This window comes from Pseudophryne corroboree, chromosome 8, assembly GCF_028390025.1.
Source record: "Pseudophryne corroboree isolate aPseCor3 chromosome 8, aPseCor3.hap2, whole genome shotgun sequence".
Lineage (NCBI taxonomy): Eukaryota > Metazoa > Chordata > Amphibia > Anura > Myobatrachidae > Pseudophryne > Pseudophryne corroboree.
The window spans coordinates 37917139-37939324 of NC_086451.1; the positions used below are offsets into that span (position 1 = coordinate 37917139).

At 50.6% G+C, this 22186-nt stretch overlaps 1 protein-coding gene across 1 annotated transcript in view; it reads right to left on the reverse strand.

Moving 5' to 3' along the window:
* LOC134947458 (histo-blood group ABO system transferase-like) overlaps positions 1-22186 on the reverse strand; it is an 80414-nt gene that overhangs the window by 10770 nt on the left and 47458 nt on the right. The window lies entirely within an intron of this gene.

Consider the following 22186-nt stretch of genomic DNA (forward strand, 5'->3'; position numbering starts at 1 on the left):
AGGAACATTTTATAATTGTGTGATAACAAATTAAACTGGCTATAGATACTAATTTCCGGCTTCTTATCCATTGTGGTATTCATACCACTAATTATATATAATTTGTTAATATATTTTCGCGAAGTTATTGATTTATATATAAGTGACTCCGATAATTCAGTTTTAAATGAAACTTAATAAAATTAGGATTTTATCAGTAATGAACATAATATATTAAAACCTCTGAATTAGAGTGCTCTCACACAAGAGTCTACTTTCCAATTCTTCTTTTTTTGCCCTTTTTTCTGTATGTATAGTGTGTATGTACAATGTATGTGTGTACAGTGTATATGTATGTATGTGCAATGTATATGTATGTGTGTATAGTGTGTATGTGTGTACAGTGTATATGTATGTGCGTATACAACTGTATAGTGTATATGTGTGTGTACAGTGTATATGTATGTGTGTGTATAGTATGTATGTGTGTATACGTACGTACGTACGTACGTACGTACGTACGTACGTACGTACAGTGTCTATGTATGTACAGTGTATATGTATGTATGTATGTATGTATGTATGTATGTATGTATGTACAGTGTGTATATATGTGTGTACAGCTGGGCCATAGTTGCCTACCCTCCCACCTTCTGCAGGAGACTCCCAGTTCACGGTGGAGTGTCCCGCTGCCCCAGGTTTTAATTAAAATCCCCTGAATTAAATTGCACCATCCTGAATCAGGATTGCACAAGTGTGAGCCGTATATGACAGAGTGGGTCCTGGATGAGAGGACTGGACCATAAGCTTTGACAGCAGAAGCAAACCCCCTCCACGAGTCTACTTGTTCCCCCACCCTCCTCCTGATCAGAAAACATCTGACAAGAGCCACCAAGGTAGGACCCACCTGCCCCCTTCTAGAACACTGCTGCCTGCCGTAATGTGTAAAATTGGGGCTCTACCTGGCATAATGAGTGGCAAGGGATCTACCTGGTGTAATTTGTGTCAGGGGCTCTACCTGGTATAATGTGTGTATGTGGTGCTACGGAGACCACTGTGCAGCGTAATATGAAGTGGTATTATTTTGTGCCCATGCCCCTTCGCCATGAAGCCATGCCCCTATATTTTTGTGGCACTGGCCCTATTTCAAATATAATGGGGGTGGGGGGGTGGACCAATGCTCTTCCTTCCACACATCACTAAAAAGTCTAGTTACGGCACTGGATCTATCTATCTATCTATCTATCTATCTATCTATCTATCTATATCGGTGGCAAATGAAGTATTTCTAGTGGGGGATTTCCAAATGCAACCTACAATCTCCCATGCCGCAGAACATTGGAGCAAGTGCGGGAGTCTGAGAGAGCAGTAGAAGAACCTAGTAATGACCCTGGACATTAATGTACACATTGGTTTATGTATGGAATACAGTATTAATAATTAACACTATAGATAGTCTATAGCAGTGGTTCTAAACCTCGGTCCTCAAGTACCCCCAATAGTTCATGTTTTCCAGATCACCTAGCTGGTGCACAGGTGTATTCATTACTCACTGACACATTATAAAAGACCCACAGGTGGAGCAAATTATTTCACTTGCAATCCTGTGAGGAGACCTGGAAAACATAAACTGTTGGGGGTAATTGAGGGCCGAGGTTGAGAACCACTGGTCTATAGTATAGGCTGTATCAAACATATTTAACTAAATGACTAACATAAAACTAAGTAAATAAAATAAGTGGTCAGAAAAAGGTTTAACATAGTATAATAAATAAATAAATAAAAACACAGAATAGAACTAGTACTGCAATTTCTAAGCACACATTCTCCCACTTCATGGTAAGGCTCCTGTCTCTTCTTCCTAGTAGCTACTCTCTGGTCCAGTTCACTGATTGAGGACTCAGATCCACACACATAGCAAACTTGCTAGGAATGGGTAGCAGCTCTGCACTGTCCCTTAAACTGTGGCAGCAGCTCTAGTAATCACATTATATACAGTACTATTGCTATTGTTGTCATAATTTGAGCCACTTGCCAAGAGGAGGGGGGTTTCCACGCAAGTAGAACTGCCGCCCAATCCCATACCTGCAGGTGGGTACACAGGGGACAACTGTATTGGGCCCCAAGGATCAGAGGGGCCCCAAGCACATGCTGATAAGTACTCGGCAGGGATGTGAGCCGTCTTGTCCAAATAGTGCAGTGAGCTGTAGGCGGTGTGGCCGCACCCTTAGAGTGACAGAAGCCTCTCACACAAATGACTGTGTGGAGCGAGTGTGTATCCGCTCTTCCGGGTTCTGCTCTGTTGCAGGCCGTTACGGGACATGCCAGCAGCTCCGTTGGCCTGGATTCCAGTGCCCTACATTAGCCTCTCCTGGCAGTGGCGTCATGAGGAGGGTGCGGGGGGTGCAGCCCGCACCCGGGTGTCACCCCTCAAAGGGGTGACACCGAATAGAGCCGTGCACCCACATCCCATTCCCATCCACACATGTTGGAGATGTGTAACTTTATCAGCAGGGGTGCGATCGTAACTTCAGTGCTTGGATCCAGTCCCCGAGAGGCTCAGAGCTGGAGACAACCCGGGAAGCTCCGCCTCCTGTCCGCACAGCTCAGTCTCATTGATGTTGGATTCCTGACGCTGGGGCTGGGCACTACACTGTCTATTCTCCTCCCACCGGGCCGCGCTGCACCGCCAGCGTGAGGCAGTGATCCCTGGCATCCACCTCACAAACACCAGGCAGCCAGATCCAAGCAGCAGCCAGAGTGGAGGGATTGCTCAGAAGGCTGCTGTGTATTAGTGCAGTGCTGCAGCCAGTGTGCGGGGCCAAGCTTTGACAGGAGCAGCAACCCTAGGTCAGTGCTCCCTGCCCAGTGTACCCCACCATTACAGCCCCTCATCCCAGTGTCTCCCAACCTGCCCAGTGTCCCCCACTATTACTGCCCCCATCCCAGTGTCTCCTACCCTGCCCAGTGTCCTCTACGAGTACTGCCCCCAATCCCAGTGTCTCCTACCCTGCCCAGTGTCCCCCCCCCTATTACTGACCCCCCATCCCAGTGTCTCCTACCCTGCCCAGTGTCCTCTACCAGTACTGCCCCCAATCCCAGTGTCTCCTACCCTGCCCAGTGTCCCCCCCCCTATTACTGACCCCCCATCCCAGTGTCTCCCACCCTGCCCAGTGTCCCCCACCAGTACTGCCCCCAATCCCAGTGTCTCCCACCCTGCCGGGTCAGTGTCTCATCCTTTCCCTCCCCAACCAGCCCACTGCACTCCTCTCATTGCTCCTGCACCTAGAAAGTCCCCTGCCAGTATAGTCACAGTGTCCCCTTCTCATGCACATTAGTGTCCCCCCTCCCACCCCATCTCACTTCCCCTCCTTCCCATAGAGCCTAGTTTCCCCCCTTACCCTTCCCAACCTGCCGACTGCCCGTCTTAACTGCTTACCTGCTAGAACCCCCAGCCAGTCCAATCACAGTGCCTCCCTCATTCAGCATAGTGTACCCCTGCCATCACCATTTCACTGCCCACCTTCCCATCCAGCCCAGTGTCCCCACATCGAACTGTCCACCCATCCAGCCCAGTGTCCCCACATCACACTGTTCACCCATCCAGCCCAGTGTCCCCACATCGCACTGTCCACCCATCCAGCCCAGTGTCCCCACATCACACTGTCCACCCATCCAGCCCAGTGTCCCCACATCACACTGTCCACCCATTCAGCTCAGTGTCTCCACATCACAATGTCCACCCATCCAGCCCAGTGTCCCCACATCGCACTGTCCAACCATCCAGCCCAGTGTCCCCACATTGCACTGCCTCTCCCCATCCAGCCCAGTGTCCCCACATCACACTGTTCACCCATCCAGCCCAGTGTCCCCACATCACACTGTCCACCCGTCCAGCCCAGTGTCCCGACATTGCACTGTCCACCCATCCAGCCCAGTGTCCCCACATCGCACTGCCTCTCCCCATCCAGCCCAGTGTCCCCACATCACACTGTCCACCCATCCAGCCCATTGTCCCCACATCACACTGTCCACCCATCCAGCCCAGTGTCCCCACATTGCACTGTCCAGCCATCCAGCCCAGTGTCCCCACATCACACTGTCCAGCCATCCAGCCCAGTGTCCCCACATCACACTGTCCACCCATCCAGCCCAGTGTCCCCACATCGCACTGCCTCTCCCCATCCAGCCCAGTGTCCCCACATCGCACTGTCCACCCATCCAGCCCAGTGTCCCCACATCGCACTGCCTCTCCCCATCCAGCCCAGTGTCCCCACATCACACTGTCCACCCATCCAGCCCAGTGTCCCCACACCGCACTGTCCACCCATCCAGCCCAGTGTCCCCACATCACACTGTCCACCCATTCAGCTCAGTGTCTCCACATCACAATGTCCACCCATCCAGCCCAGTGTCCCCACATTGCACTGCCTCTCCCCATCCAGCCCAGTGTCCCCACATCACACTGTTCACCCATCCAGCCCAGTGTCCCCACATCACACTGTCCACCCGTCCAGCCCAGTGTCCCGACATTGCACTGTCCACCCATCCAGCCCAGTGTCCCTACATCGCACTGCCTCTCCCCATCCAGCCCAGTGTCCCCACATCACACTGTCCACCCATCCAGCCCATTGTCCCCACATCACACTGTCCACCCATCCAGCCCAGTGTCCCCACATTGCACTGTCCAGCCATCCAGCCCAGTGTCCCCACATCACACTGTCCAGCCATCCAGCCCAGTGTCCCCACATCACACTGTCCACCCATCCAGCCCAGTGTCCCCACATCGCACTGCCTCTCCCCATCCAGCCCAGTGTCCCCACATCGCACTGTCCACCCATCCAGCCCAGTGTCCCCACATCGCACTGCCTCTCCCCATCCAGCCCAGTGTCCCCACATCACACTGTCCACCCATCCAGCCCAGTGTCCCCACATCGCACTGTCCACCCATCCAGCCCATTATCCACCTATATTGTATTGTATTGTATTCTCCCTGTCATATACAGTATATCAGTGTATGTATTGGGATTGGAGCTGATATGCCGGCGGTCAGGATCCCAGAAGTCATCATATCAACCCGAGATCCCGGCCACCAGAATGCCGGCAGGGGAGGGGGGACGAGTGCACTCACGGGCTTGGGGGCTCTCTGCGCTCGCCACAGGTTCTATTCCGCTCTATTCCCACTCTATGGGTGTCGTGGACACCCACAAGTAGGAATAGGCCCTATTATCCAGCATTCTGGCTGGTGGCATTGTCAGCGGTCGGGATTCCAGCATCGGTATCCTGACCGCCGGGATCCTGACCACTGGCATATCAACTGCATCCTTATGTATTGCTGTGTTGTGTGGGCCTTCTCCTCACTGCAGCCGCCCTCCTCTGCACCACCACTGCCCAGGGCCTTCTCTTCACCACCGCCGACTACAGCACCCTCCGCTGCTCAGTAGGTACTGTTACCCTGCTTCCCTATGTCGCTGCTGTCACTCTCCCTGTCCCTGCTGTCACTTTCCCTGTCCATATGTCCCTGCTGTCACTCTCATGGTCTCTATGTCACTGCTGTCACTCTCCCTGTCCCTGCTGTCACTTTCTCTGTCACTGTCCCTGAATTTTGGCTCATACTGTGTGGAATAATGTGAATTTTGGCTCATACTGTGTGGAATAATGTGAATTTTGGCTCATACTGTGTGGAATAAGGTGAATTTTGGCTCAAACTGTGTGGGGTAATGTGTATTTTGGCTCATACTGTGTGGGGTAATGTGAATTTTGGCTCATACTGTGTGGGGTAATGTGAATTTTGGCTCATACTGTGTGGGGTAATGTGAATTTTGGCTCAAACTGTGTGGGGTAATGTGATTTTGGCTCATACTGTGTGGAATAAGGTGAATTTTGGCTCAAACTGTGTGGGGTAATGTGAATTTTGGCTCATACTGTGTGGAATAATGTGAATTTTGGCTCATGCTGTGTGGGGTAATGTGAATTTTGGCTCATACTGTGTGGGGTAATGTGAATTTTGGCTCATACTGTGTGGAATAATGTGTATTTTGGCTCATACTGTGTGGCGTAATGTGTATTTTGGCTCATACTGTGTGGCGTAATGTGTATTTTGGCTCATACTGTGTGGCGTAATGTGTATTTTGGCTCATACTGTGTGGAATAATGTGAATTTTGGCTCATACTGTGTGGGGTAATGTGAATTTTGAATCATACTGTGTGGCATAATGTGTATTTTGGCTCATACTGTGTGGCATAATGTGTATTTTGGCTCATACTGTGTGGCGTAATGTGTATTTTGGCTCATACTGTGTGGCGTAATGTGTATTTTGGCTCATACTGTGTGGCGTAATGTGAATTTTGGCTCATACTGTGTGGAATAATGTGAATTTTGGCTCATACTGTGTGGGGTAATGTGAATTTTGAATCATACCGTGTGACATAATGTGAATTTTGGCTCATACTGTGTGGCATAATATGAATTGTGGATCATACTGTGTGGCATAATGTGAATTTTGGCTCATACTGTGTGGCATAATATGAATTTTGGCTCATACTGTGTGGAATAATGTGAATTTTGGCTCATACTGTGTGGCGTAATGTGTATTTTGGCTCATACTGTGTGGCGTAATGGGAATTTTGACTCATACTGTGTGGAGTAATGTGAATTTTGGCTCATACTGTGTGGCGTAATGTGTATTTTGGCTCATACTGTGTGGCGTAATGGGAATTTTGACTCATACTGTGTGGAGTAATGTGAATTTTGGCTCATACTGTGTGGCATAATGTGAATTTTGAATCATACTGTGTGGCATAATATGAATTGTGGATCATACTGTGTGGCATAATGTGAATTTTGGATCATACTGTGGGAATTTTGGCTCATTCAGTGTGGCATAATGTGTAAGGGGCACCAGTACCAGATAGTATAAGGGGTCCTACTATTGTGGTGCATAATATTTATAAGGGCTATATGATTTGGTACACTATACTTAAGGACATGCCACCTTTTGAGTGGCCACACCCTCTTTTCTGCATCGCGCAAGCCTTCGGCGCATGCATAATTACAACTTCTCCAAACCCCCACTTCAAAATTTCCACTTCGACCACTGTGTATATATATATATATATATATATATGGCAGTTAGAAGGGTGATAGTTGGCGCAAAAGACCTTCCTCTAAAAGTTCATACAGTTTATATTAGCTCTTAATTTGTCCAGAGCACTTCCCCTATGTTTTCCGGGGTGGCAGCCTATTCTCCAGACGACCCGCTGTTCAGACAGATCTTTAATAAATTATAAAAAACAAAATGAGAGAGGCGCCTCCTAGTGCAGTACAGACAGTATAATCAACCTCCACCAAGAACACCCTAAAGTAGGAGGTGTACCATATTAAGTGGTCTCATAACCACCTTCAAGCAGCATTTTTAGAAATCCAGATGTTCCCCGCTTCTGACAGTAGGCTCCTGGATGTAATGGTCACACAGGTGTCTATGGTTGTTACAGATGATAGTTCAGCATTGGAGCGGAGTCTATAGCGGAGCTGGGATGCAGACAGCTAACCATCCGGTGACTTTTCTTTCTCAAGGAGATCTCAGACTCTTCTCAAACTGTGAGGAGCTCTGCTACACATGATAAATTACAGTTCTATTATCTGTAGAAGTTTGGGGTTGGAAAGTGCATTTTTGCCTCTTATGCACGGAAGAGTCTGAGATCTCGGGTGTTTATGGCCATCATGTGCTGACTGCATCCTGCAAAACAGAACAAATTGTAGTGTACAACAGGAAGGACCTTACAAGAAACCTGCACCACGACCTTGAGAAAGGAAAGTCACCGGATGGTTAGCTGTCTGCATCCCAGCTCCGCTATAGACTCCGCTCCAATGCTGAACTATCATCTGTAACAACCATAGACACCTGTGTGACCATTACATCCAGGAGCCTACTGTCAGAAGCGGGGAACATCTGGATTTCTAAAAACGCTGCTTGAAGGTGGTTATGAGACCACTTAATACGGTACACCTCCTACTTTAGGGTGTTCTTGGTGGAGGTTGATTATACTGTCTGTACTGCACTAGGAGGCACCTCTCTCATTTTGTTTTTTAGAATATATATACATATATATATATATATATATATATATATATATAGATAGATATAGATATTAGTCCATAGAATAGGCGGCACTCGGAGACTGAGAATTAATGAATGCCAAAACCCCGCAGGGTGTGTTTATTGAAATAGTGATGTTTCGGGGAGAGTTTCCCCTTCTTCAGACTCTCCCCGAAATGTCACCATTTGAATAAACACACTCTGCTGTGTTTTGGCTTTCATTAATTTTCAGTCTCCGGGTACCGCCTATTCTATGGACTCTGCATATGTGGGATATCTCACCCGCTAGGAAGGCACTGGAGGCAGTAACAAATAGGTCCGGAGTGCCGGGGATTATTGTCTTTACACATAGATATATATATATATATATATACATACACACATATACGTACACACACACTATATATATATATATATATATATATACACACACACACACACACACACGTGCGTGGGGGGAGGGGAGTTTGTGGGGGCATGTCCAATGGTGTGTGGGCCCCACTGTGGATGTGGACTGGTGATGGTCTATGGTTATCTCATACTGTTACCCAGTAGCGGATCTTAGCATGGGCAAGCAGGACTTTTGCGCGGGGCGCCGCCTTCCGGAGGGCGCCGGCTCCATACGTAAGGCTCCGCACCAGGGCAAGATCCGCTGCTGCTGTGCTGCCCGCTGCCCCCCGCTGCCGCTGGCCGCTGTGAAGGGAAACTAGAGTTTCCCTTCGTGGAGAGGTCCTTTACTGTGCGGTGCGCGATGACGTCATCGCGCACCGCACATTAAAGGACCCCTCCACGAAGGGCTTCACAGCGGCCAGCGGCCAGCGGCAGCGGGGGGCACATTTCAGAGCGCTATAGTAGTCTGTACAGGGGCCGTAAATGACTACGCCCCCTGTACGAAGCCACGCCCTCCATTGCTGCCCGGGGCGTGCAAAGCCCCAGAATCGGCCCTGCTGTTACCCTGAGATGTGGGGACAGGTCTGGAAGGGGACAGGGTGAGCGGCCAGGTCTGGAAGGGGACAGGGTGAGCGGACAGGTCTGGTAGGGGATATGGTGAGGGTGCGGGGACAGGTCTGGTCAGGGACAGGGAGAGGGTGCGGGGAAAGGTCTGGTAGGGGACAGGGTGAGTGGACAGGTCTGGTAGGGGATAGGGTGAGAGGACAGGTCTTGTAGGGGATAGGGTGAGAGGATAGGTCTGGTAGGGGATATGGTGAGGGTGCGGGGACAGGTCTGGTCAGGGACAGGGAGAGGGTGCGGGGAAAGGTCTGGTAGGGGACAGGATGAACGGACAGGTCTGGTAGGGGATATGGTGAGAGGACAGGTCTGGTAGGGGATAGGGTGAGAGGACAGGTCTGGTAGGGGACAGGGTGAGCGGACAGGTCTGGTACGTGACAGGGTGAGAGGACAGGTCTGGTAGGGGATAGGGTGTGGGTGCGGGGACAGGTCTGGTAGGGGATAGGTTGAGGGTGCTGAGACAGATCTGGTCAGGGACAGGGTGCGCGGACAGGTCTGGTAGGGGATAGGGTCAGAGGACAGTTCTGGTAGAGGATATGGTGAGGGTGCGGGGACAGGTCTGGTCAGGGACAGGGATAGGGTGCGGGGAAAGGTCTGGTAGGGGACAGGGTGAGGGGACAGGTCTGGTAGGGGATAGGGTGAGAGTACGGGGACAGGTCTGGTAGGGGACAGGGAGAGGGTGCTGGGACAGGTCTGGTCAGGGACAGGGTGCGGGGACAGGTCTGGTAGGGGACAGGGTAAGAGGACAGGTCTGGTAGGGGATAGAGTGAGGGTGCTGGGACTGGTCTGGCAGGTGACAGGGTGAGAGGACTGGTCTGGTAGGGGATAGGGTGTGGGTGCGGGGACAGTTCTGGTAGGGGACATGGTGAGGGTGCTGGGACAGGTCTGGTCAGGGACAGGGTGAGGGTGCGGGGACAGGTCTGGTAGGTGACAGGGTGAGAGGACAGGTCTGGTAGGGGATAGGATGTGGGTGCGGGGACAGGTCTGGTAGGGGATAGGGTGTGGGTGCGGGGACAGGTCTGGTAGGGGACAGGGTGAGAGGACAGGTCTGGTAGGGGATAGGGTGTGGGTGCGGGGACAGGTCTGGTAGGTGACAGGGTGAGGGTGCTGGGACAGGTCTGGTCAGGGACAGGGTGCAGGGACAGGTCTGGTCAGGGACAGGGTGAGAGGACAGGTCTGTGCAGGGACAAAGTGACGGTGCTGGGACAGGTCTGGCAGGTGACAGGGTGAGAGGACTGGTCTGGTAGGGGATAGGGTGTGGGTGCGGGGACAGTTCTGGTAGGGGACATGGTGAGGGTGCTGGGACAGGTCTGGTCAGGGACAGGGTGAGGGTGCGGGGACAGGTCTGGTAGGTGACAGGGTGAGAGGACAGGTCTGGTAGGGGATAGGATGTGGGTGCGGGGACAGGTCTGGTAGGGGATAGGGTGTGGGTGCGGGGACAGGTCTGGTAGGGGACAGGGTGAGAGGACAGGTCTGGTAGGGGATAGGGTGTGGGTGCGGGGACAGGTCTGGTAGGTGACAGGGTGAGGGTGCTGGGACAGGTCTGGTCAGGGACAGGGTGCAGGGACAGGTCTGGTCAGGGACAGGGTGAGAGGACAGGTCTGTGCAGGGACAGGGTGACGGTGCTGGGACAGGTCTGGTCAGGGACAGGGTGAGGGTGCGGGGACAGGTCTGGTCAGGGCAGGGTGCGGGGATAGGTCTGGTAGGGGACAGGGTGAGGGTGCGGGGACAGGTCTGGACAGGGTGAGGGTGCTGGGACGGTTGATTCTATATCGGAGTGGGAGAAGGGACCTTCCGGCGTATCTAGGGGAGGAGACACGTCACCAGGGGGAGGAGCTATGGCCGAACAAGGTACCCGAAAAAAAGCACCCTCGCGGGCTCGCTTCGCTCGCCACGCTTCGGGCTCGGTGGCTCGCTCCGCTCGCCACCTGATTACTAAAGCTAATAGTTGGTGGCGTGGATAGTAGAGCAACTGTCCCGCTGGCCTAGCTCCTCCCCTTTGAGTCATGGCTCCTCCCCCTGACGGAAAAGGTCCCTTACGCCACTTCGATCTAGCATCAACCGTGCTGGGACAGGTCTGGTCAGGGACAGGGTGTGGGGACAGGTCTGGTAGGGTACAGGGTGAGGGTGCTGGGACAGGTCTGGCCGGGGACAGGGTGAGGATGCTGGAAGTGGGACAAGTCTGGTCAGGGACAGGGTGCGGGGACAGGTGTGGTAGGGGACAGGGTGAGGGTGCTGGGACAGGTCTGGCCGGGGACTGGGTGAGGGTGCTGGGACAGGTCTGGCCGGGGACAGGGTGAGGGTGCTGGGACAGGTCTGGCCGGGGACAGGGTGAGGATGCTGGAAGTGGGACAAGTCTGGGCAGGGACAGGGTGCGGGGACAGGTGTGGTAGGGGACAGGGTGAGGATGCTGGAAGTAGGACAAGTCTGGTCAGGGACAGGGTGTGGGGACAGGTCTGGTAGGGGACAGGGTGAGGGTGCTGGGACAGGTCTGGCCGGGGACAGGGTGAGGATGCTGGAAGTGGGACAAGTCTGGGCAGGGACAAGGTGCGGGGACAGGTGTGGTAGGGGACAGGGTGAGGATGCTGGAAGTAGGACAAGTCTGGTCAGGGACAGGGTGCGGGGACAGGTGTGGTAGGGGACAGGGTGAGGATGCTGGAAGTAGGACAAGTCTGGTCAGGGACAGGGTGCGGGGACAGGTGTGGTAGGGGACAGGGTGAGGATGCTGGAAGTAGGATAAAGTCTGGTCAGGGACAGGGTGCGGGGACAGGTGTGGTAGGGGACAGGGTGAGGATGCTGGAAGTAGGACAAGTCTGGTCAGGGACAGGGTGCGGGGACAGGTGTGGTAGGGGATAGGGTGAGGGTGCTGGGACAGGTCTGGTCAGGTCGAGGACAGGGAGAGGGTGCGGGTACAGATATGGTAGGGGCTCAAAGTGAGAGATCTGTGCAGGCAGGTCTGGGCACAGCCTCCCCCCCCTCTTCCATGTTGTCTTCTTATAGCAACCCTCACCCCCGAATATTCACCTCCCATTGCTAACCCCCCCTTCAGTATTCTCCACCACATCACAGTGGTACTTCACTGCACACTTCACACAGTGTTCTCCCCACAGGAAACAATAACATTACCTTCTAAAAGCCCCTAAGGCAGCGCCTGCAGTAGGTTCCCCCGGCAGCCTGGCCTGACATAACGCTGCAGAGGAAGAGGGGAGAAAAGGGAGGCGGAGCTGCTCGGCCACAATACAAAGCGGCCGGGTACGAGTGCCGTCCGCAGCCATGCACATGTGGCCACGGATGGCCATCTGTGACATATTTGCAGCCTGACCTCCTGCCCCCCCGCCCCTCGTCCATCCAAACACTATGATGCCTAGCCCGGCTCCAGCCCGGAGCAGAAAGCTGGAGGCGGGACTTGGACACCCTCAACCCTGGATGCACGGGGAGGAGCCTACTGCCGGTGCGGGGGAGGAGCCTACTGCTGCAAATTTAAAATCACGGGGGGGGGGGGGGAGGAGAGTGGGCGGACAAACGATGACGCGTGCATGGGTGTCCCTGAGTCCGCCGGGGGTCGCTGGCAGCTTGTGACAGGAAAACTTTGTTTCCTGTCACCACTGTCAGTCTCCTTGGGCCTATTTTCAATGGGGGGCCTGAAGCTGCAGCTCCATCCGCCCCATTGTTAATCCGGCTCTGTACGGAAGGAGGTCCATGGGGGTGACACCATGAGTTACCATACCGGGTGACATCAACCCTAGTGACGCCTCTGTCCTCTGGTAGGCTCTGCTGTGCAGTGTTCTGGTCTTGGGAGTGCAGCACAGGTGAGTCTCTCCCCGGGATGGGGTGGGGGAGCTGGGAAAGCAGCATGGGGGTAATTTTACTAAGATGGGAGATCTATTTAAGATGGGATGTTGCCCATAGCAACCAATCAGATTCTACTTCTCATTTATCTAGACCCTTCTAGAAGATAATACCTGGAATCTGATTGGTTTCTATGGGCAACTTCCCATCTTAAATAGAACTCCCATCTTAGTAAATTTACCCCATGGAGTCATCGGGGAGAGACAGACTGTGGGGTGTATGGGAGGAAGGAGAGAGGGAGACGCAGACTGTGCTGTGTAGGGTGGAGTAAGGACGCCGCCAGCTGCAGCAGTCACATCTACGAGTAGCGGGAGTATAGCTATCCATGCTAATGATCTCCGCTAACCTCCCATCCATATGTACTGTGCTCGGAGTGTCCTGTGCTCATAATAGCGATTGTATGTATGCACAGCACACCCGCTACTAAACGCTATGCCGCGACTTGTAGCTTGCAATGTGAATACATCACGGGCCAAGTTATAAAAGGACATATCTGTATTTCATTATATCTTATTCTGTCCTGCCAATGACAGGTTAATTAATAACGCTGGTTTCGACAAATAAACCTAAGGCATATTTTATCTTGTAATAAACCTAAGGCATATTTTATCTTGTAATAAACCTAAGGCATATTTTATCTTGTAATAAACCTAAGGCATATTTTATCTTGTAATAAACCTAAGGCATATTTTATCTTGTAATACATTTCAGTCAACACTGTACAGTTTGTAAAACATAGCAAACTTAAATAAGTCATTGGAAATACAAATATACAAAGCAAATATACCAACCAGCTCACAGTATTAAGAACCACTGCGACACAGGATACACAAGAAGATAAGGAGAGTGCCTGACTGGGCACGATATCTGTATAAGAGTCTGGCAATTTTGTGATGGGTTACAGAAGGTCAAATTGTTGCTAGGCAGATCAGAGTTTTGGGTGAGTGATAATTGGGTAGGGCCAGCCTATCGGTGAGTGTAGGGGAGGTGCTTAGTACATGTAAGGTAGAAACTTCCAGAGTGCTTCCTCTTGTCGTCTGGAAGCCCACCCACCCGCCCTATTGGCTCACTAATTTGGCCCTTTTCAATTTGGCTTACTATTATCTTTCTTTCAGACTTAGTGGGCGGGAAGGCGCTACTGGCCAGCGGTCACTTGTAGCATAAGTGGTGTTGTGGGGCACTTACCCCTTTTGAAGGACGGCGAGTGTGTCCTGCCCTTGTGGGGGGGCGAAGGGCGCCTCCTTGGGGAGCGTCCTCACTCTGCTATAGGAAGGGGTGGTGAGACCTTCGCAACACAGGTTATGCTGATATATATAGATGGGGCGTTTCAGTCGCACCCATGACAGTTGGGGCGTTTAGTCGCCGCCATTTTGTAAGATCGTGACTAGAGCTGGTTAGTGGTAGCGTTTTCCTGGCCACCCACTACGAGTGAGGTCATTCCAATTAATAAATTCAATGACCATTTAATCCAACGCAGTTGTGTCCGTGTCGTTATTTTTAGTTGATAAGCTAGCTTAAAGTGTATAGTTAATGTTAAGCACAATAATTGAATAGACGCCTTAGAATGTTATCACTAATACTGTTATTTAGAACTCTCAGTGAGATCCTTGACCCCGGCTAAGTGTGACGTGGATATGAGAGAGATTTAAATAGTCATTAGATCAACAAATCTGCAACTATATTATAATTGCTATAGATATGAATGGCCCCTCCTTTAATTGTATTTTCTAGATTACATAACACACAAATACTAGGTCTAGGGAATAGTACTGCACACAGACATAGTATACATGCCAGGTCTTACTAAAACCCCTTTCACACCAAACAAATAAGTCGGTATTGACCCGGTATATTGCTGGGTCAACGCGGATTGCTGTGTGGTGTGAAAGGGGTCAGTCCCGTATTCCTGGTTTGCCTGACCCGGTGTTTCAACCCGGGAATAAAGAAGGGCTATTCCTGGTTTATTACCGGGTCAGGTGCAGTGTGAACGGGTTGCTGGGTCGATGACCTGTTCACAGTATAGGCAGAGGTGGCGTGCAGATGATCTCATCTCCCAGCACTGACTCTGCACCCACCCCCAATGCCGCCACTGTCCCCACTGGCAACCTGACTCGGCATATTGCCGGGTCGTGAAGCCAGTCTGAAAGGGTCCAATGTCGGGTCGCACCAGAGAAGGACCCGTTTCCAATTTCCGGGTGTGACTCGGCATTGCGATGTGAAAGCGGTATGAGTGATTCTAAATACACTAAATACAATAAATCTCTTGGTGTTTTTATTTTTCTCCTATCCCCAGGACTGCCTCTCCTTTTCCCTCTGCAGCCTCTCCTGTCCACTGTGCCACCTCTTTTATCCACTGTGCATCTTCACCTATCCCCAGGACTGCTTCTCCTTTTCCCTCTGCAGCCTCTCCTGTCCACTGTGCCACCTCTTTTATCCACTGTGCATCTTCACCTATCCCCAGGACTGCCTCTCCTTTTCCCTCTGCAGCCTCTCCTATCCACTGTGCCACCTCTTTTATCCCCTGTGCATCTTCACCTATCCCCAGGACTGCCTCTCCTTTTCCCTCTGCAGCCTCTCCTGTCCACTGTGCCACCTCTTTTATCCCCTGTGCATCTTCACCTATCCCCGGGACTGCCTCTCCTTTTCCCTCTGCAGCCTCTCCTGTCCACTGTGCCACCTCTTTTATCCCCTGTGCATCTTCACCTATCCCCAGGACTGCTTCTCCTTTTCCCTCTGCAGCCTCTCCTGTCCACTGTGCCACCTCTTTTATCCACTGTGCATCTTCTCCTATCCCCAGGACTGCCTCTCCTTTTCCCTCTGCAGCCTCTCCTGTCCACTGTGCCACCTCTTTTATCCACTGTGCATCTTCACCTATCCCCAGGACTGCCTCTCCTTTTCCCTCTGCATCCTCTCCTGTCCACTGTGCCACCTCTTTTATCCCCTGTGCATCTTTACCTATCCCCAGGACTGCCTCTCCTTTTCCCTCTGCAGCCTCTCCTGTCCACTGTGCCACCTCTTTTATCCACTGTGCATCTTCACCTATCCCCAGGACTGCCTCTCCTTTTCCCTCTGCAGCCTCTCCTGTCCACTGTGCTACCTCTTTTATCCCCGTGCATCTTCACTTATCCCCAGGACTGCCTCTCCTTTTCCCTCTGCAGCCTCTCCTGTCCACTGTGCCACCTCTTTTATCCCCTGTGCATCTTCACCTATCCCCAGGACTGCCTCTCCTTTTCCCTCTGCAGCCTCTCCTGTCCACTGTGCCACCTCTTTTATCCACTGTGCATCTTCACCTATCCCCAGGACTGCCTCTCCTTTTCCCTCTGCAGCCTCTCCTGTCCACTGTGCCACCTCTTTTATCCCCTGTGCATCTTCACCTATCCCCAGGACTGCCTCTCCTTTTCCCTCTGCAGCCTCTCCTGTCCACTGTGCCACCTCTTTTATCCACTGTGCATCTTCACCTATCCCCAGGACTGCCTCTCCTTTTCCCTCTGCAGCCTCTCCTGTCCACTGTGCCACCTCTTTTATCCCCTGTGCATCTTCACCTTTCCCCAGGACTGCCTCTCCTTTTCCCTCTGCAGCCTCTCCTGTCCACTGTGCCACCTCTTTTATCCCCTGTGCATCTTCACCTATCCCCAGGGCTGCCTCTCCTTTTCCTTGGGCAGCCTCTCCTTTCCACCGTCTCACCTCTTCCGTGCACCCTCTCCTATCTCATGAGCTTCCTCTCCTTTCCCCTCTGCAGTCTTTCCTTTTCACAGTGCCACCAATCCTATCCCCTGGGCAGCCTCTCTTATCCCCTGGGCAGCCTCTCCTTCCCATGGGCAGCCTCTCCTTCCCATGGGCAGACTCTCCTTCCCATGGGCAGCCTCTCCTTTCCCTTGTGCATCCTTTCCTTTTTCCTGGGCTGCCTCTCATTTCCCCTCTACAGTCTCTCCCTTCCACCATGCCACCTCTTCTTTGCCCTGTGCATCCTCTCCTATCCCCTGAGCTGCCTCTGCTTTCCCCACTACAGCCTCTCCTTTCCACTGTGCCACCTCTTCTTTCCCCTGTGCCTCCTCTCCTTTCCCCTGGGCTGCCTCTGCTTTCCCCTCTGCTGCCTCTCCTTTACACCGTGTCATATCTTCTATCCCCTGTGCATCCTCTCCTTTCCCCTGGGCCGCCTCTGCTTTCCCCTCTACTGCCTCTCCTTTCCACCGCGCCACCTCTTCTTTCCCCTGTGCATCCTCTCCTTTCCCCTGGGCCGCCTCTGCTTTCCCCTCTACTGCCTCTCCTTTCCACCGCGCCACCTCTTCTTTCCCCTGTGCATCCTCTCCTTTCCCCTGGGCTGCCTCTGCTTTCCCCTCTGCTGCCTCTCCTTTCCACCGTGTCACCTCTTCTATCCCCTCTGCATCCTCTCCTTTCCCCTGGGCCGCCTCTGCTTTCCCCTCTACTGCCTCTCCTTTCCACCGTGCCACCTCTTCTTTCCCCTGTGCATCCTCTACTTTCCACTGGGCTGCCTCTGCCTTCCCCTCTACTGCCTCTCCTTTCCACCTTTCCACCATGCCACCTCTTCTTTTCCCTGTGTATCCTCTTCTTTCCCCTGAGCATCCTCTCCTTAACCCTGGGCAGTTTCTCCTATCCAGATGCCACCTCTTCTATCCCCTGTGCTCATCCTTTATAGTCATTTATGAGCGGTAGCTTGGCAGCAACCATGCAGATGCACAGAACTCTTCCTTCTAGTGGGATTGCCATGACTGTGTAAGCAGACTTCAGTAGTGTGTGATTAGAGGGGCGGTGCCTGTTTCAGATGGATCTTTTGCACCCAGCACCAATTTGCATCCAATGCTAATAATGGCATACCACATGCAGACTCAGGGATGTTCCGTATACATGGGGTGGATTCTAGTATTAAATAAACCAGATCGTGCTACGCTCAATCTCTTGTGTGGTTTGTGGGGTAATATGTGGCCCAGAAGTAGGCCCCTGGCAGGCTGATATACGTTGGAGCACAGTTTCACATTACCACTATTTTATCACTGAACATTGCCCAGTGATCTAAGGCCCTCATTCCGAGTTGTTCGCAGCAGTTCATCGCATTGCAATCGGCGAAAAGTTGCAGACTGCGCATGCGCAAAAGCTTCAATGCGCATGCGCAGAGCCAGTGTTACGACGCTTGTGCAAAAATACATATGGATTTTCAGAACGCACTACTCTAACGAAAACAGGGTGTGACGGAGGAGGGGCAGAGGCTTGGCTTCGCTATCTAACGAAATGGGCGTGAAAGTGGGCGGCTAGTGTGGGAGTATGCAAACGGCAGTAGGCGTGTTTTGTGCAGAAATGCGTAGCTGATGGTTATAAGTACACAAGAAATGTTCGCTAGCTGAACGCAGCCGAGGAGTAAGTCTGCAGCTACTCAGACTTTGCTAACTTCTGCAACAAGTGTGTTAAGGCATATTTAGCTGTTAATTGGCAATCTAATGCTGCTTTCACATCGCAAAACCTGCTTTTGAAACGGTTCTTTAAACGGTTCTTAAAACGGGTCTGAGCAGTTAAACCCCCTTCACATCGCATGTTGTAACCAGTATATTACCATTTCATTACCGTTTTGGTACCTTTCACACTGAACCCGTTTCACCCATAGAAAACAGTGGTTGTCATTATAAATGGACTTTTCTGGCCCACACATTATTAATAATTTGGAGAGTCGTACGATGGAACCCAGCAGCTTGAAGCATTTTAACCATGTTTTTATATATGAGTGCATCCTTCACTGTCCCAGTTATTTGTCTGCAGATTTCCTCATCCCCTCTGATTCTTAGCAGCTCCCTCACCTCTTCATCACTCCAAGTTGCCATTGTATAAAATATTTGCAGTAAGAAAACGCTTCTAAACCCACTCTCATGTGTCTGATGTGTTTTTCCTCCAGCTTCCTGCTTCTGCTTGGTGACATCACACATGGAGACAGCCTATCACCTTCTGTGGCTTGGAAATACCGTTTCTGAGCCTTTCACACTGCACAATGAAACGGTTCTGAACCGGGTAGGACCCTGCTTTTTAACCGTTTCAAAATACCAGTATTTTGAAAACGGTAAATTCAAGGTGGCCCTTTCACACCGCAGCCAGAACCATTTAGGAAGGCTGAAAAATCGGCAATTTACCGGGTTAAAGCTGCGGTGTGAAAGGGGTATAAGTCACCTGCTTAGCAAATAATTGGCAAACACTGCAGTTACAAATTACTCTTACCAGTAAATGTTTTTACACATACCAATTTACCATTAACCATGTCAAAATCTGACACACTGACAAATATTTTTCTGTTTTTTTTTTTTTTTTTAGTTTGCTGTTAAAAGTTTTTTTTTATAAAAAAAAATATAGATAATCTCTTTGAGCAAGTGTGAATAAAGCAACTTGCAAAGTACATCTGCTTAATACAAACATGCCATGTTTTCTAGATTGTAATTTTCATTTGGACATACTGAACAACATGAGACACATAATGCAGCCTACACTTAATGATACTTACTAACACACTCTTATGACTGTTTTGTAACATGTGACCATTTCAAATACTATGGCATGTTGCCCCTAGTAACCCAATTTGCTTTTTTAACTTAGTTAATTTTCTAGGCACAGTTACCTGTTGTGAAAACAAACAAAGTTGCAAATAAGAATATTAAATGTTTGTGCCCTTGGTCCACAAATGAAAATTTGCAATATAAAAGTGTACTGTACACATTTTTATAAAAAGCATAACCTTCAAATAAACACACACACATTTTTTTAATTATTTTTTTACTGAAGAAATTAAATTGAAACAATGGCCCTCATTCCGAGTTGTTCGCTCGTTAGCTGCTTTTAGCAGCATTGCACACGCTAAGCCGCCGCCCTCTGGGAGTGTATCTTAGCATAGCAGAATTGCGAACGAAAGATTAGCAGAATTGCGAATAGAAATTTCTTAGCAGTTTCTGAGTAGCTCGAGACTTACTCCTACACTGCGATCAGTTCAGTCCTTTTCGTTCCTGGTTTGACATCACAAATACACCCAGCGTTCGCCAGCCACTCCCCCGTTTCTCCAGACACTCCCGCGTTTTTCCCTGAAACGCCTGCGTTTTTCCGCACACTCCCATAAAACGGCCAGTTTCTGCCCAGAAACACCCACTTCCTGTCAATCACACTACGATCAGCAGAACGATGAAAAAACCTTGTTAGGCCGTGAGTAAAATACCAAACTTTTGTGCAAATTTACTTGGCGCAGGCGCACTGCGAACATTGCGCATGCACTGCTTGCGACTAATCGCTCCGTAGCGAAAAAAAATAATGAGCGAACAACTCGGAATGACCCCCAATAAGCCAACATGGCTAGAAAACAATAGCATGACAAATATGATTTTACAAATCTGCAGATTTCAAACATGTTAAAATATTTGCTTACATAGCAACAAACAGCTGCCAGTGGTGATTTTCACATCACAGAAGCCAGTACTGTGGTTCCCCCATCTACTGGCCAAAGAAAATAAATAAATATATATATATATATATATATATATATATATATATATATATATAAAATATGTTGTGAATCCCCAGCCACAGGATACTGTTGGTCAAACTGAGGTAGATTCTTGGCACAATACACAAACCCAAACAGACACAGCACGCTAGGAAGAGGAAGATGGATCAAGTGTACAGGAAAAAAGCTCACAGGCTATAAACCAAAAGAGAACACAACAACCCCCTTTCAGCATGATGGAGTTGTCCATTCTGGCCACACAAGCCAGAACAAATACATAAAGGCAACATGGAAAACATGGGTGCTAGGCAATGTTGACGCATCTGGAGAGACATTACTTTCTCTTCTTTCACCCCGCCTGACGTGGTTGGTCACTGCTAGGTCTGCGAAGTGACCTTCGAGGGCCCTGCCCAGTGGGATCTTCTTCCTGGGCAGGGGTAGGGGAGGGAGCAGGTGTACCAGGCTCCCTGCCACTGTGGGCAAGAAGGCCAGCGATGTCCTGTAGAGCTTGGACAACAGAGCTGGAGAGTTGTACCGAGGAGGTGAGTTCGGCTTGGCCCTGCCTGATCTCTGCCAGACCTTGGCAGAGTTGAGCCACACCTTGCCCAACACAGGTTGTGTGCTCAGTGAGCCGGACAGATATCTGGCTTACCTCCCGGATCATCTTGTCCTGAAATTGAGTCAGCCTCTCACCATGACTGGCAATTTCAGTCAGAACCACCGGGATAGCAGAGGGTTGGGTTGGGGGGGGGGGGGGGGGCAGTGTGTGTCTGGCCAGGTGGAATCTGCCGACCCACACTGGAGGACTCACTAGGTCCCCCCACCTCAGCCTCAGCCAGATACCCCTCCACTGACTCACTATGCTCACCCTCCTGTGCTGTGTTATGTAAAAAGAAAATATAAGAAGGAGAGACAAAAGGACAGAAAAAAAGTCACAAGTTTGAAAAAACACTAAAAAAAGTTAATTCTATATGTGTGTAAACTTACCTGGCAAGTCATGTAGGTTGACAATTTCAGGCAGGTCCGTGTCCATCCTTGACACCCCACTCGCCTCCTCGTAGCTCACACAGTCCATTGCCAGCTCCTCCAGGTCTGTATACTCCACATTGGCAGCGGGACCTCCCTCTGTTGCCCTCGAGGCATTCCACTCTGCAGACCTCTTGCCCTTCAGGCGGGACTTGAAGTCGGCCCAACTACATATGTGATTAGAATTAGGGGGAAGAGACATAAAAGTTATAAATACCTGTTTTGCTTACTTGCTGTACACATGTTATGTATTTGGTTGCTATAGGCAACATCACATATAGACAAGTTTAAAAAAAAATTGTGTGTCAATATTCACTTACCGTCTTCTAACTTCCTGTGGGGTGCGGACAATTGAGCCAACTTAATTTACGGAATCCGTAATGTCCCTCCAGATGCGATCTTTTGTCGCAGCACCCATGTTTTTGCTGCCTCTATGTTTTTTGTCCATGGCTTGTGTGACCAGAACTCGCAGCTCCCTCTTTGAAAATGCGAGCTGTCGCCTTCTCTTTGTGGTCGCAGCCTGTGAGGCTTCGTCCTGTACCTGCTCACCATCTTCCTCTTCACTTGCTGGTTGGCTTGTTTGGGTTTGTGTTATTAGTCCAGAATCTACCTCAGTTTCCCCAGTATCTGTGTCTGGCAGGGGACACACAGCATACCCCTGTGTGTGTTGGCCAGAAGATGGTGTTCCCCCAGTACTGGGTCCTGCTATTTCTCCATCACCACTGGCAGCTTTTAGCAA